The sequence below is a fragment of the Cyprinodon tularosa genome, unplaced genomic scaffold (genome assembly GCF_016077235.1).
Source record: "Cyprinodon tularosa strain WSP-4 unplaced genomic scaffold, ASM1607723v1 ctg319, whole genome shotgun sequence".
Taxonomy (NCBI): Eukaryota; Metazoa; Chordata; class Actinopteri; order Cyprinodontiformes; family Cyprinodontidae; genus Cyprinodon; species Cyprinodon tularosa.
Window position 1 is genome coordinate 185,268 of NW_024039029.1, and position 16,742 is coordinate 202,009.

Sequence of the window (16,742 nt, forward strand, 5' to 3'; positions counted from 1 at the left end):
AGTATCTCCTTAAATGGACTTTAAACCATAGTGACGCTATAATGGAAAACTTTGAATTTAGAAGGCGCAACTTCTTAAAGCCTCAGTCTACTTCGACGCCATAAATCATCAGTTGCTTAATTTCCATGCATATGTCAATGTCAGCGAGTTACAAATACGTGAAGGGAGCAAATTTGCCTATCTTAGCGGAAAGCCTGGAACGACTTCGTAACGCCACAAGCAAATGAAAAGCAACAAAGTCAACAAGAGATTTTCCAGAAGAATTGAAACACTACTCAAGCTGTGGTGATGGTCGCTGTTTTGGAACAATAAGGTCGGCTGTCTGACGGGCCAAGAAGATTCCAGCAATTCCATCCTTAACAAAAACTGATAAAGAGTACATTTATATACATGTTTAAGCCGGAATGATTTGACATTTAAACATGACTTCCCTACAACTTTAAGGATTTCTTTTAACAATTGTATCCTTCTTCTTGAGACAATTTTTCTTTAAGCTACAAATGCTGTGGGGCACATCTGACAGCTTCCCTGTCAACGTGTTCTCCATCAGATTAAAAAAGGTATCAGAGAAAAAGTAACTATAGATCAGTGCTTTTCAAATTCATAATTATAAAAAATTTTTTATGATTTTTATCCCTCCTAATAGTTACTGTGCTACTTTGCATCCCCCACATAAAATCCCAATACAATACATCCAGTAATAGCTTTTATGTGACAGAATGAGATTAAGCTCAGCAGTTATGAATATTTGGAAGGCATTTTCAACATTTAAGGGAGGCTGATACAGGTATGATGATTAATTAAAGGATGACAATGAGCTTTCAACCTACTGCTATAAAATGCTTTGTATATCCTTTATCCATTTTATGCACGCCTCTTCCAGACTCCCCCCTCACTCCACCTGCTTTTCAACATGGTACATCCTGCAATGGGACATCATTTTAGAGAGTAGATGTCTTGCATAGAAGCAAAGCTCTCTAATCCGAAGGCCAGATAATTCGACTGCAAAGAGGATTAGCTCCACCCCGGCCGAACCATTGGCTAAATTTAGCCCCCATATTCTCTGTCTCCATCGCTGTACATCTAACTCCTCCTCCAAGCCCTGCATGTCACACCCTCTGCCCCTCCCTGCCGGAAAACACTGTTCACAGATGACAAGCAGCACCTCATCTGTAATGTCATAGGATTTTTAGACCTGCTCAGACAAATGCTCCTGTTCTGTGCCCTTCATTAGGTTCGATGAAATTATGTCAAAGCTGAGTTATTCAGGAATCCTCGTTTTGTAGCAGTGCTATAGTTAATGTGAACGACTATTCTTTTTATCCTTCCTTTTCCTCTGTTCTCCATCTGGAAAGGTTTTACATGATCCAGGCACAGTGGGATTACACTTGATAGTGCCTGCTGTAGGAGCAGCAATCCCTGCAATGCAATGCAGAGACATCCCATGCAGATATTCAGGAAAATTAATACGTTCCACTGGGAGGGTACTGGGAAACAGAGATAAAACAACTACCTAAACTGTCTTTATTTCCAAGTCTAACTTAGTACAGTCTAGTGCTTTGCCTCAGTATTTTCCAGCTGCAGTTATTTTAGCATCCTGTTTCTCTACTGGCCTACATGTATTGATCAGAGTTTAAAATCAATTTCAATTTTGAAAATATTTGTCATAAAAATAGCTATATAGTTACAGGGTCAAGGAAGACTTACTATACAAAGGCTGTCCTGCTAGATAACTGACGTACCTCTGAGGAGAAGTAACTGATGGACGTACATCCATCAGGTCGCTGGATGAGAGAAGAATTTGTTTCCACCTGTATGGCAAGCTGTTCAGGTTTAGAAGCAGGAAAGAAGCTTCAGACAATCACACTACCTGCATAATGTTGGACTGATGCTATAAAGTTATGTTATGAAATGTGTATTTGTACAAATATCTCAGAATGCACACTTTCCAAAGCAATACTATGTTGTTTTAGTAGTCCACAGAATAGTTTTCCAAAACTCTAAGGCAGGGGTCTTCAACGTTTTCCAGGCCAAGGACCCCAAACTGATGGCGAAATGGAGCGGGTACGCCCTACTTATATATATTGTATGAAATTGCTTTATATCAAACTGGTCCTATAGTCACTCTATTACATATGGGGATTATTAAAGTATTTCTGATTCTGATTCCGATTCCTGGTTGATGGGACAGGTGTTGTGAATGAAACGGTGCCCAGCTTGAAAGAGCTCCTGTGTGTCACTGAATGTGTTTATTGATGACTGAAAGACATCTTCTGCCTCCATTTATCTGTTTACTACAGTGTGTTGAATTCATGTTAATGTGGATTTAAAGACATTTCAATTAGTGGAAAAAATTGCAGGAGGGAATATAAAAAAAAGTCTAATCAACCAAAACTTTTGCGACCCCCATGCAGTACCTCCATGGCCCCCCTAGGGGTCATGGACCCCGTGTTAAAGACCTAACGTCTATGGAATCATCAAGAAGATCTTGGTAAATTTAAGCTGGACTTTCCTTGCAGTCATATAATGACTGCTACTTTGCTCAGTTTGTTTCTTACTGTAAAATTATGAACAGTGACTTTAAAGAAGGCGGCGGAGTCCCGCAGTGCTTTAGAAGTTGCTCTGGGTTTCTATTGACCAGTGGGATGAGTTTCTGGTGTGCTATTGTCAATTTGATAGGCTAACTACTTCTGGAAAGGTTTGCCAACTTTCCATTTTTTCCATGTATTGATAATTGTTCTTTCTATGGTTTACTTGGATCCAAAAGCTTTAGAAATGGTTTTGTAACCAAAGACGTAGACAGCTCACTCTTGAATTTATTTGTTTGGTGAGATGGCTCCTAGTTTTTTTTGGAAAATGTGGTCGTTTATGGGTATCAGGTACAGACTAAGTTAAGTTCAGATGTTTGTTTTCTTTGTTATTTTTTAACTGGACTGTAATTTAAGCACTACCTGAAGTAATTACCATGGGATGTTTGAGGGTAGACATAAACTTATGAGATGGGATTATGACCAGTCATCATTCCAGCATTCCTCCTGGGAATTTAATGACATCGGTTCGGGTCTAACTTGACTGGAGTCAAACTAATTTATATAAGAAATCATTCTTATTCCTCTCAGGGTTTCTGTATTGCCTTATCATACATTCAGCAGCTTCCTCATCTTTGAAATGTTGGGCTCGGAACTGCCCAAAGAATACCAGACAGTAAAGAGCTTTGCAAAAGAAATCCTCCTGATACAGTAATTATTTCTTGCTTGTTAGGTTGTTGCTCGTCTTCTTTCTTCACGTCTTTCATCTGTAACTCAGAAGCATGAGATGAAGACTTAAAAATCCTACAAGAGATAATCCAAACTATAATCCAATTACCTTTCTGTCTACCTTCTCCACTATAGAAAACAGGGATTTATAAAATATGTGATATTTCCCTCACACACTGGGTGAAGATAATTTTAGGAGACATATTAATAATGTATATATTAAAGAGTGCCTTTGCACGCTGATGTCCTAATTAAATCCAAGTCAGGTCCTCATTTGGTTTATTTACCCGGCCGTGCTTGTCTGAGTTATTAGTATGGAGTCACTGTGCTTCCACACCTCCTGTTCACCCCTAATTAAAGAGCAGCAATCGGAGGGAGTTAATCTGCTACGCTTTGGTGAATGAAGGTGGGACATGGAGGTGGACGGGAGGTGTTGTCGGTATGACCTCCCCCAAATCCTTTTCATCTAGTTGGACACGGCAAGTTGGCTTAAGTCACCTGACCTGCTCACTGGTGTGCATCCAAGCCTGCAGGCATAGAGACACATAAACACAGACATTTGGACAAAAAGCACAATGGATGGCAAACTTTGATCTGAAGACAGGCAGGATGCCAAGAGTCTTGGCAACATTTTCTTTTGGCTTTAGAGAATTAAAATGTTTTCCTGTTCGTTCTTTCTTGGGTCTGACAAAAGACTCAAGAATATATTCTTATCGTGCCAAAACACAAACACACATCATTTGTGAGACTGTTTTTTTTTACGGGCATGTGTTCAGACTACAGACAGTAAATCCCAGCTGATGGGATCAACTGGGCTTATTGATCTGCAGCCCTGCAGACACTGACATCTTCTGGACATGTTTGGGACTGGTACATCCTTAAGTATAAACATGAACCAATCATGCATAGCATTAAGATCACTGACAGGTTAAGGAGTAAAGCCTTAGTGTATTTGGGACATTGAATATTTAGGACCCAATTGACATTTAGATGTGAAACCTGATGTGTCAAAAGCAAAAACTAGACAGTAGTGAGGATTATGGTTTGGCAATGGCCACAATATGACAGCCTGTTGACTAGGAAAGATAATCTCCAAAGATACCAGTTCTCTACAATGGTCAATATTTACACACAAAAAAAAATAGAAATCTAAATAAGTCATTTTTTCTTAAATTAAGTGCATTTCTCTTGAATTGAGGAGGTAAGTGAGATGCTTTGTCAATAGAACAAGACAATTTACATTTAAAATAAGAAAAAGCAATTGCATTTTCTTATTTCAAGTGCATTTTATCTAAATATTTTATTTCAAGAGTAAAAAAAATACTAATTCCATTGGCTGATCATCATATTTACTTGCTTAAATTTAGGGTAAATAAACAAAATGTAAGAAATTTTTACTTATTTATCTATCCTTTTTGCAGTGTACTAAATGTGCATAGAAGCAACAGGGTTATGCGCACCCAGGGCTCACTATGGTCCAACACAACAGGCATGGCACTGAGGCAGGGCTGAACCAAGCATCCATGGGGCCCAGAGCAACATTTCATTTTGGGACCCTCTGTGTCTACCATTACTATTGATTACTGCAACCATCAGTGCAATGATCAGATTATTCACATACCTGCTACGAACTCATTGCACATTGTTTCTAGTCGCCTAGCATTATCTTATGTTAAAAAATTTAATAAAAGTTAGTACGCAGTTTGTTTGAAGTTAAAGTGTCTTGTAGTTTCGATTTTTCGGTTCCAGCTGCAACAGCAGAGTACAAAACTAACCTGTAGTGTAAGAACATAAGAATAAAATTATAAAATAATTCTCCCAAGTGTAATGCAATGCTGCTGTGGCTTTATGTTATGTAATCAAAGAACTTTCTAACTGTCATATATTGTTATGTGAACCAGTGCCCAATTGGCTGTGGTAGAACAACCAATGAAAGTGTCATTCAAGCTTTGATGATATTGAAACATTTAGCCATACACACATACAGAATAAATTTACATCAAGTTCAATTCAGAGTATATGTGCCAGGACTCAGAACTGAGGACCCAGAATTCAATGCAGACAGACAGGTATGATTCTCAAAAGCATTTATTAATAAACTTCAGATCTCTGATTCAACAGCCAGGGCATCGAAGGCCGGAATCTCTGTAGTGGGAAAACTCAGGTCAGTGACCATGTAAATCTGACAGAAAATGATAACGAGCGTGTGAGTCACTAACCTGGTCTTACAGTTCAGTTTGGGCCCAGAGGAAGGAGTTGGAATCCAGCCAGATGGCCAAAAACAGGATGACAGTGGCAAACAGAGAGTTCTCGGAGTCGAAGCCTTGAAGGCTGCTGAGTTGGCGGACGAGCAGATCCAAGCAGACAAAGGAATTTCTTCGGTGTCGAAGACATTCACAGGAGTCCAGGCCAGAAGGTCAGACATCCGAAGAAGTACTGCGGGGATATCCAAGTCAAAGTCAGGAGGCAGATCTAGGTTCAGTACACAGGCAGAAACCAGCAGAGGTCTGAAGACATGTCAGGTAAATATATCTGAAACAGAAACATGCAGATTCTGAGCTCTGAAGAGGTCAGGATCCGGCACACAAACAGGTACGCTAGAAAACTCTCACCGAAGGCTTGAATAAACAGGCACTGATAGCTGGGAGCAAGCAGTTTAAACGCAGGCTAGAGCATGTGACACAGATGAACAGTGATGACAAAGTGGCAAAGCTAGGCAGATGAATGGGAAGAACCATTAAGGCAGTCATCAGTGCTAAGATCATGACAACATGAATTTCTTAACAAAAAAAATGTAACTCCATATATTTCTGTTAAAAACTCTTAACTAAACAAGGAAAACTCAACTAAAACAAGCTACTATGTATATGGGAAAAAACAAGTGAAAATGGTTGAAACCAATCATTCAAATTAACAAATTATTTCAAATTTTTTCAGGGATTATATGTTTTGCTCCATTAATATTCAAAATTTAATATCCTCACTTTTTTATGTATGATTAAAGATTTATACATAGTAAAAGATGTAATTTAATGTAAAAACAATTGTGTGTTTTTATACTCTTTTATAAAGTATAAAAATCTTCTTCGGGGCCTTTTTGTTGCTGTGGGGCCCTTAGAGGCGGCTTAGTTTGCTTTGCATCGGCCTTGCCCTGTCCTGAAGAAGTTATCATGTTGTGAGGTAAGCCTATTTCAATCACTAACCTAACTGGTAACCCTCCAACCCTCCTAAGCTCCTTGAAATGTCTAAATGTTTAGTGACCACTTTTAATGTTTCTTCAGGTTCCTGTGACTGTCAATAAAAGCCTTCCCTCTGAGAGATTCTGCCGAAAACCTGTATAGACTGGAACCGCTCCTTTTGGCACAAACTGTCCACCCAGCAGCAGCTTTCCACGTCACAAACAACCTCCACTGGACGAACAGCTTGATTCTTACTGGACTTTAATTCACAGCCGTGGATCTAACTCCCCTCTCCTTTACAGAAAAACATCAAGGTAAGCCCACTACCAGCTGCAAAATTTCCACTTCCAATCCAATCCTATGCCATGTTTTCCTGAGGACCAGAAGCTGCAGTGAATGTACCTCCATCATCCCTGCAATGTAAATTAATAAATGTGGTAAACCTGCCATCTCCATTCCTCTGAGACTTTTATCTCTGCATGTGGATCAGAAGCCTGAACAAAAACCATGACAGCTATTAGTAGTCTGCTGTGCATAAAGCTGTGCAGCTGAAGACAGCTCAGAATATTCATGCTGAACTTTGTCCAGCAGCAAGAAAGGCAATTGATGGGTCTCAGAACTGGAACACAAGACATCAGGATCCCCCAGTTGGAGTAGCTCACAAAGGCAGCACTATTGGCATAGTTTCGCTGGGAAACTTAAGAAATGAAACTCCAACCAAAGCTTTATTGCAGACAATGTTCACATGTTCAAGGAAACCATAATGTCAGGTTTCTGTTATGTTTTTCTTTTGAATATCCAGTTTTGCTTTGCTCCTTGTTTTCTAGTTTTAGTGGGTTAATTCTTAGTTTATTGACTTCTTTGATTCTTTTCTCAGCTACCGTCTTAGTCTTGGTTCTGTTATATTTTCTTTTAGTGTTCAGTCTTGCTTTACTCCTTGTTTTCCAGTGTTTTTATTTTTATTTTGCTATGTTTTTTTGTTTTTGTTTTTCCAGTTACTGTCCTAGTCTGGGTTCTGTTATGTTTTCTATTGAGTGTTTATTTTCTTTTCTCCATGTTTTATAGTCCTAGTAATTTAATTATTTTGTTGTTATTTCCAGTCTTCTATGTTTCTTTTTGTTGCTCTCTGCTGCCCTCTTATGTTCTCCTTCTTCCCTAGCTCTTTCCCTCTCTTGTTCTGTGCACACCTGCTCCCAGTTTCCTCATTAGCCCTCTCTTTGTCTCAGTCCCCTTTAAAAGCCCTCTCTCTTCCTTGTCATACACCGCCAAACCTCATCAGTCTTCCTCCACTTCGTCTCTCTAAGCCCTACTTGTGATTTTTGATTCCCCTGATGTCTCCTTGTTTTTTTGGGTGCGTTTAGAATTGTGTTTTTTCTTATTTTTTTTATCTTTGGACTCCTTGTTTCATGTTTGTTTGGACTTTGTTTTCTTTTTGATTTTTTTGGATAACCTGTCTCCTTTTTTAGTTTTAATTATTCACCATTAAATCACTTGAAAGATTCACCTCTGCCTCCCTGCCTCTGCCTTTGGGTCCACAGCCCTCAAACAAATCCTGACACGTAATGTATTCTGCTGCTAATCAAAACTGGTTTAAAAATTCTTTAAAGTGCCAAACATTAAGTCTAAGGAGCTGACATGGCTTCCAAATTCTCCTGATTTGATCTAATAAGGCATCTCTGGGATGTGTCGGACATACGACTCTGATCTATAAAAAAACAACAGATCAAAGTTTTCAGGATGTTAAGGATTTTTCCACTAACAAATTAATGTCAGGCTACCGGGCTTCAGCAACTGTTTTGGTTGTAAAAGTGGAACCAAAACACTTATATTGTTATCCCTGATTGCTGTTCATATAATTTATGTCAACATGGCTGTTGAATCTGTTAGTTCAATCTCTAACTTTCTACTCACTCTGCTTTTTCTCATAGTAGCTTTGCCTCGTCTGTTCCTGTTTGGCTGTGACTCCATCCTGGAGAGAAATATCAGCTGTGATGCTGCCATCAACACCTTTTTTTTTTATAGATGTTGGAGATTGGCCTGTTTTTCAGTGTAGTCCTGTTTCTCTGACTGTGACTAACTGGATGTGCTCTCTTTCTTCCTCTGACATGGAAGCTGGCTTGGAGCTCGTCTGCCTGGCTGTATGTTTCCTGGACGGGGCCGCCTTTTACAGTACAGCTGCTTTTTGTATCTCTGCTTCTGTCTCCTTGAACCCCAGTCGGCCTCAGCAGATGGCCGCTCACACTGAGCCTAGTTCTGCTGGAGGTTCTTCCTGTTATAAGGGAGTTTTTCCTCCCCACTGTCGCTACAAACATGCTTAGTGTGGTGGATTGCCTTCTGAGTCAATGAGTCGATGCAATCAACTGGTTTTCCTTAGATAGAAAACTTTGAATCAATTTGACTGGATGATCTGGTGAACTGTAAAATGCATTGAGATGACATATGTTTTGAATTGGCGCTATAGAAATAAACTGAATTGAACAATTCTGTTACTAGTGAGAAAAAAATGCAGCCCACCTTCTGATGGAGTCAAAAGAATACCTCATGGAATTTTTGCCTTTGGTTTTTCTGCCTTATTGACCTCCCAAAAATATAAAAATCACAAAATTCATCATGTCTATAAAAAGTGCAGACAGAATTACTGCAGCATGACAGGTTTTGTTATCTGTGCAATTACACCTCACAGTTTCATGATAATTCTGAGATACGCTTCGATGCTCTGAGACATTTTTACACAGTGAGATGAAGAAAATGAACGGTTGTGTGAAAAATCACACATCCAGAGTCAATTTAAAGTTGACAGCTGCAGAGAACTAGTGTGAAACATCCCGAGAATTGTTGTACCTGTACAGTATGCAAGTAAAGAGCTGTGCTGCAACAAATGGTGGGTGGCAGCTGAGTGAACAGTGCTGCCAGGAAAACAGACAGCTTCAGCCCAGGGGAAGCTTTTGGAGCTCTTTTTGATCTTTGTGGTGTCAGAGCATTTTAGGCTGAACATCTGTCAACTTTCCCAAAGTAACAATGAACTGAAACTTCAAAGCACCGCAATAAGGGCTTCTAGTGCTAAAGTCATTTTGCTTTGATTCAAGTCACATATGCACAGAGATATTTTGGGCTTCAGCATTTAAGTCAACCAAAGCTGTGCTAATTAATATATTCAGTTTAATAGTCAATCCCATGACAATATACAGCCATGGAAAAATATTAGACTATACTGCTTTTCTTGCTCTACAGCTAAATTACTTAGAAAATACAATAAAAAAACAAAAAACAAAACAAGGGTTTTCCCCAACTGTTACACAGCTCACTCCTTGTGACAAACCCGCAATTAATAATCGCCTTTTGTGCACCTTCCCTTAGCTTTCTGAGTATTTTTATTAGCTTTTGCAGTGTGCTCTGCTTTAACAGCCCACAGCATCACTGTTTAGTAACCCGATGCTTTCCAGCTCCATAACTTATTGCTCAATTTAAACTTCAACATATAGACACCCTTAAAGTAAGTCTTAAACATGTCCAGGTTGGGTGGAGCTGAAAAGAGTACAGAATATATTACATCTATCAGCTCTGACAGTTTTCTGTGTCAGTGCCTCTGAGAAGCATTCCCACATTATGATTCTGCCATCATCATGTTGTTAGGGCATGTGCAGTAGTTTACAGTGTTGTGGTCAAGACCACCTAACCCGAGACCAAGACAAGACCAAGACTTTTAGGGTCCGAGACCAAGTCAAGACCAAGACTAGCGCCAGTATGTGACAATAAAATGTGAAACATGATCAAAATCACTAAAATTGATCTAAAAGACCCACATTCACATAAAAACACCTAGATATTTAACACACAGAACTGGACCAAGCATTAACATCTTTATTTAGTACTTCTGTGTAGTAATCACAGAATTTCAAACAATTAATCAAAGTCGATCAAAATTGTATTTTCTCTGCCGTTCATGAACAGTACATACATTTATGTTGTTTTTAAATGTGCTATTTCAAAACAATGTGCAAAATTCTGTCAAATGTGTAAAACTGAGACCGAGACCAAATGCGGTCAAGTCCAAGACGAGACCGAGACCATCAAAAAATGGTCTCGAGATCGGTCTTGAGACCAAGAGGTGTATTATAGGTGTATTTTGCCTTAATTTGAGCAAGTATATAAGATGACCTCCCAATGGAGTATTTTTTATTCTTAAAACAAGATAATTAGATAATATGCACTTGAAATAAGACAATGCAATTGTTTTTTTTCTTTTATTAAAATGTAAAGTTTTTCCAGTGTATGGGCAGATTGGATGCTTTTCACATTATGTTCCTTTTCCTGCAGCCTGTCACTGATGTCTAACTAATATCTGAAGCTTTCAAAGTAAAGGTGGATCTGTATTATGATTATATAGCACACTGGTGGACTCTACTTACAGATTATTTAGTTATGTTAGAGTAATATGTATGCAAGCCAAATCTGTGGGGTTTCTATCTACATTAGAAAATGTTGGAACCATATAACATTTTCCTCCTACGTTTTCAGCTAAAATCCCAATAAAGCAAATTGACACAGTAATGTAATGCAACAAAATCTGAAAGGGGATAAAAATAATTTTGCAAAGTGTTCCAGATAAGGAAGCGACAAAATGGTCACCACCTGTGCTGAGATAGAGAGCATTTGAACAGGGCTGGAGGGCGTATGAAGAATCCAGCATCTCTGTGATGCAGTTTGTCCTGAGAGTACTTCAACCAAATGATGTGCCTCTCGCTCGTTCTGTATCCCAGCTACCACCGCTCTCCTCTTTTAACTTGCAGGTTTTGTTTCTACATCCAAGTGTTTACTCAGGGTTGCCGGGGGGGGGGGGGGGGGGGGGGGGGTTAGCTCCGTCTCTTCCATCCAAGGCCTCTAACTTACAAGACCTCCTTTTATCACCCTACAAAGGCAGCTATGTCCTTCTTTGTGTCGTGCTTGTTACCCCGTCTCGCTCATGTTCTGCCAGTCAGTAATCCCCCCCCCCTTCATCATTCCTCTCCAGTCCCTCTGCTCTTCCTCCAGACTGCAATATATTCTCAAAGTGCGGCTCAGCGTGGCGGTGAATGGGGACCGTTTTCAGCACCACCTGGCATTTATCTAACCCTCAGCTGGTTGTCGAGAAGGGAGGCTCTGATGCTGATGGGCAGAGGGCCTAGATGCCTGCTGGGCCTCCATAACTACTTTTCTTGTGCTTCAGCTTCAGATATAAAGATAGAAATGGTACTCCTGGTGAGAATTTGATGTTATGTGCATCTCCTAGATGAGCCGAAATACACCAGCTGGTGCCTCAGACAGCTAAGCTTTGGGGAAACGGTGACAGTGCTGGGATAAGTATTTCTTATCTCTATGCCTTCCCTTCTTACCATATCAAGGAAATTGTAATATCAAACATGGTAATGTATTATAAAAATGCTGCTTTTAGATTATTATTTCATTATTTCATTCATTCATTAAATGAAGCTATGCAAATCACTGTCCATAACGGCTCTCCTTAACCGAATAACTTGCCTCTATTGGCAACATCAGCTGACATCAAGTGTTTCTGAAAACAGTTTTCAGTCTGCTGTAAATCAATGGTGGTTTTCTTTTCTTTGCAGATTTAACTTACAATGGCATTAAACATTAACAGCCTGTTTAAGGTGATTCTACTGCAACTTGATTTAATTTTAGACAAGAGTTTAACTAGATCACTCTAAAACCTTTTTTTTTTCTGAGACAGAGGCAGCCTGGCTAATCTGCTTTGGATCATTGCCCATGCTGCATAACCTAGGCATGCATGTTTTTTCAGGATTTCCAAGCACTGTGCAGGATTCATAATTAATCTGTGAAAATAAGCAGTGAAGCAGCCCAAGCCTAGACCATAATACTATCATCACCATGTTTGACTGTTGAAGTGATGCTCTTTTTATGTTAGCTTTCACTCATCAGTATCAGGATTAAAACTCTTCCACTGCTGTCGCATTGATTGGTGGAATAATTATAAAAAAGCTGTAAGGAATATTAAAATGTTTTTATGGGAAATGTGTTTGAGTTCTTTTTCGTCAGCAGTGGTTTTCAACTCGCTCAACTTTCATTCCTACAGTTTCTTTTCTTATAGTCTAAACATGAAAACAGACCTTAACAAGAGCAGATGTAGTAGAATTATTTAGGAGATCTTCTAGCCTTATTAATGTCCAAACACGAACTTAGGTTGAGAATGCAACAAGGAACAAATAAACATCAGATAATAATGAGATAGGGGTGTAAAATAGCAAAGGAAACAGATAAAACATTCAGAAAATATGTGAAACAACTGTTACAGAATGAAAGAAGGCAAAATTAGCGTGAGAGCTTAAGGAAGCTGAACTAAAACCCTAAGGCTGGTATTTACTGAGATCCAAAATATGGAGCACGATTTTTTTGTGTAAATGAAAGTTTGCAAGCTAGGATTTTGCTTGTGCTATGGGACCCTTTAAAAGTGACTGTAAAGACAGAAAACGTTTGAAGGATGAGAGTTGGAGATTATAACAATAATATTTATATACAATGAATCTAACATATAAGTACCGCGAAAAAACAGCAAAAATGCTGAATACATTAAAACAATTCAATTCAGTTTATTTCTATAGCACTCATTAACAACACATGTCGTCTCAAAGCACTTTACAGAGACAATTTAACCAGATAATCCAGTCAAATTGATTCAAAGTTTTCTATCTAAGAAAAACCAGTTGATTGCATCGACTCATTGACTCGAAGGCAATCCCTCACTCTAAGAATACTTGTAGCGACAGTGGAGAGGACAAACTCCCCTTTTAACAGGAGGAAACCTCCAGCAGAACCAGGCTCAGTGTGAGCGGCCATCTGCCGAGGCCGACTGGGGTTCAAGGACACAGAGGCAGAGATAGAAAAAGAAACATAGATACAAAAGGCAACTGTCAACCAGCTCCACAGGCGGCCCCATCCAGGAAACACACAGCCAGGCAGACAAGCTCCGAACAATCTCCCATGTCAGAGGATGAAATAGAGCTCATCCAGCCAGTCAGAGAAACAGGACTATACTGAAAAACAGGTCAAGCTCCAAAATCTATAAACAAAGGTGCTGATGGCAGCAGCACAGCTGATATTTCTCTCCAGGATGAAGTCACAGCCAAACAGGAACAGACCAGATGAAGCTACTATGAGAAAAAGCAGAGAGAGCAGAATGTTGCTGTAACACATACCGCAGAGTGATAGAATAGAGATAGAGTGATGAAAATGGGTCCCTATGTTCTCCAGCAGTCTAAGCTTATAGCAGCACAAATGGAGAAAATAATAACTAAAGTTAAAATAAAATATATTAATCACAAAACCTGTAAAACAGAAATGTTTTAGTCATTTTCTAAGAGTCTAGAGTCTTTAGTGCACCTTCAAATGATCAGGAAGCTTATTCCACATTTAAGGGGCAGCTGAGGAGATGATCTGCTGATCTACTGATATGTTTATTCTCAAAGTCCAAGTAGTTTCACAGATTCCCCACATTCTGTTGTCTGTTATTGCACTGATTCCTCCTTCTTGTCTCAAAGACTACTGATATTTTGTTGCTTGTGATTTTGCACCCTTATGTTCAAACATACTTTTATATAAATTGATATCAAAGGACCCAAACACCTAAACTAAAACCCAAACACCAAAGGATCAATATAGAGCTATGCTAGTTTGGATAGTTTTTTCCATTGATGATAAATCTTTATTTAAAAATAACTTGTTTATTTGCTCGGGTTATTTTTGATTTTGCATTTTGAACTTTCAGGATCTGAAAGTAACAAAAAAAAAATAAAAAAGTCTGTAAGGGTGAACACACTGACAGGACTATACAAATAAAGGAGGTTTAGCAGCTAAATTCTGAATAAAATATACTCTGTCAGCTCCATCTCATGTTTTCCAGTAAACACATTTGTGGTATAAAAAGCACAGGACATAAAAGCTTTTATCCTCTTCAAAATCATCAATAAACTTTTCTTTTTTTTTTCGTGCACCAAAATGACAAGGAATAAATCCTCAAAGCTTCCCAGAAGAAGCCTAAAAATTGACTAATGTTTATTTTATACCCCCCCATCCATCAGTCTTAATGGAGGTCCAGCATGTCCTGAAAGCTGCTGCTGAACCAAGTCTGCTGGAAAATAAAGAGAATTTATGATTATTTTCACCTCCAACAAACATTTGCTTGGGAGGGAGAACAGCTTTGGATTGTTGTGATTTATCAGTGAAACTTTAATCTTCGATGTGGTCCACGGCAGCAGATAAGCTGCACAGTTAAAGAAGGGAATCAGATTTTTTTTTTTTTTTTGCCTGACTCAGAAACAAGTCTGCTTTATAGATAAGTAGCCATCAATCTGGATCAGCAATGAGGTCATTAAAATATAAAACAAAGAAAGCCTCACATTTTATTTAAAAAAGACATGTAAGTACACATCATTCAAAAGACTTGGAAATGCTTCATTTTACTGACATTTGTTCATATTTACTGCTTTCAGCAGCCTTCAGTTCATGTTTACACATTTTCAACATACTCTGATCTGAACACATACAGTAGATATATATAAAAAAATCAATTCATGATATTTTTTTTCACCCTGAACTACATCCTTTGGGAATTCACATTTAAGAAATCCACAAGGCTCCATCTTTTGTACGGTGTAAAAACATGTGAATCGCATTTCACGGCTTTCAAAGAAACAGAGGCACTGAGGGCTGTTCTGCAAGTTGTTTTTTTTTCTTTTCTTTTTTTCTCCTTAGGTGGAACGGTGTCATGCCTCGTCTTGGTTTTTCTACATTTAATGTTTCAATTTGTTATAAATGTCAAACCCCATTGTTGGAGTGTTTTATAAAGCAAAATGTGCCCCTGCTTCCAGAGATGTTTGTGTGAGACCTTCGGAGCCAGCAGAGGGCAGTTCAAGGCAAACTGTTTGTGCTTCAGCTTTGCAAGAAGTCACAATGAGACAGCAGTGATATCCTCTGCATTACAAGCACCAAAACCTATTTGCATCTCTGCACAACGCGAATAGATGATGAGTGGATTAACTGCTTAATCATTTCAAAGGCTTTAAACGTACCATGCAGTGGTTTAGTTTTCTTCCATTAAGAAATACACATTGATAAGGAAAACACTGGTGGGTGAGGACTTGTAGATTTTTATGTTTTTAAGATACAAATCTGAAAAACACTGCTAGTTCTGCTGTGTGTATAAAAAAGAGGGAGAATGAAGCTGATTGGTTGGGATAAAGCCCTGCCCACCAGCTTAGGTACATCCATAAGGATATTTTCCTTATTTAGGTGTCCACTATTTGAAGAACAAAAAAACATCATTTTGAAACAGGCTTTCAGAATGGAAAGGTGTCGAGACGTTTTGTGTTTCTGTACCTGCATATAAACTGTGACCTTTCTGTTGACTTCTGTAGTTTATATCAGTTAGTTGTTATTTTCTTTTTACATCCCTCTTTGCAGGAGATGAAGCAGACTGGTGGAGTTTTGTCAATCTCTCTTTTGTCTCCACTTTCTTTCACCTTTTCTCCCTTTTTTTTCTAATTTCTCCCTCCTCTTCTACTTTGTCAATGCAGTGTTCATATAACATGAATTATTCCCTTCATAAATCATAATAAAAGTATTTACATATATAAATCAAACAGAGCACTATGGCAAAAGCTATAATGCTCCACTTGTGAGAGTAAAATTGGTTGTGCTCTCTTTGGTATTAAGACAACAATTCTTATTGTCACATTGGAGATATAGGACACTATTACCAAAAAAAAAAAAGAAGAAGAAATTACGACTTTGCTCTGTGTCTCTTTAGCCTGCAAATGTGTGTACCTGTGGTGTATTTTTGCAGCATTGCCACAGCTCCAGCCTATAGAGCCTATGTGCCACAGCATCATCAGTGGTGCTTTCTGCATGTTTTTTTCCTTATGGCTTTTGAAAAAGAAACTGTTTTTAACTTTGTGTGGAAAGTAGACAGGATACATTTGACAGATTTCAGGTCAGAAGCATTTGATTTACATTTGGAGCCATAAGGTTTTCAGTTTCATGTGTTGTAAAGTGATGAAGACTAACAGATTCTGCTGTGGAAGCGATATTTAAATCCATCCACCTTCATTAACTTTCTCCTTGTGTTTTATTGATGGAATGTTTTTTGTAAACCCATGTAGTGTTTTTTGCAGCCCTGGAAGGTTTGGAATTTGGCAAGAAACATAAAAAAACAACAACAAAGAACATATGCATGAAAACAATCTCCTTTTTTTCCCGACATATTCACCTTCTGTGATGTTACCATAGAAATGCA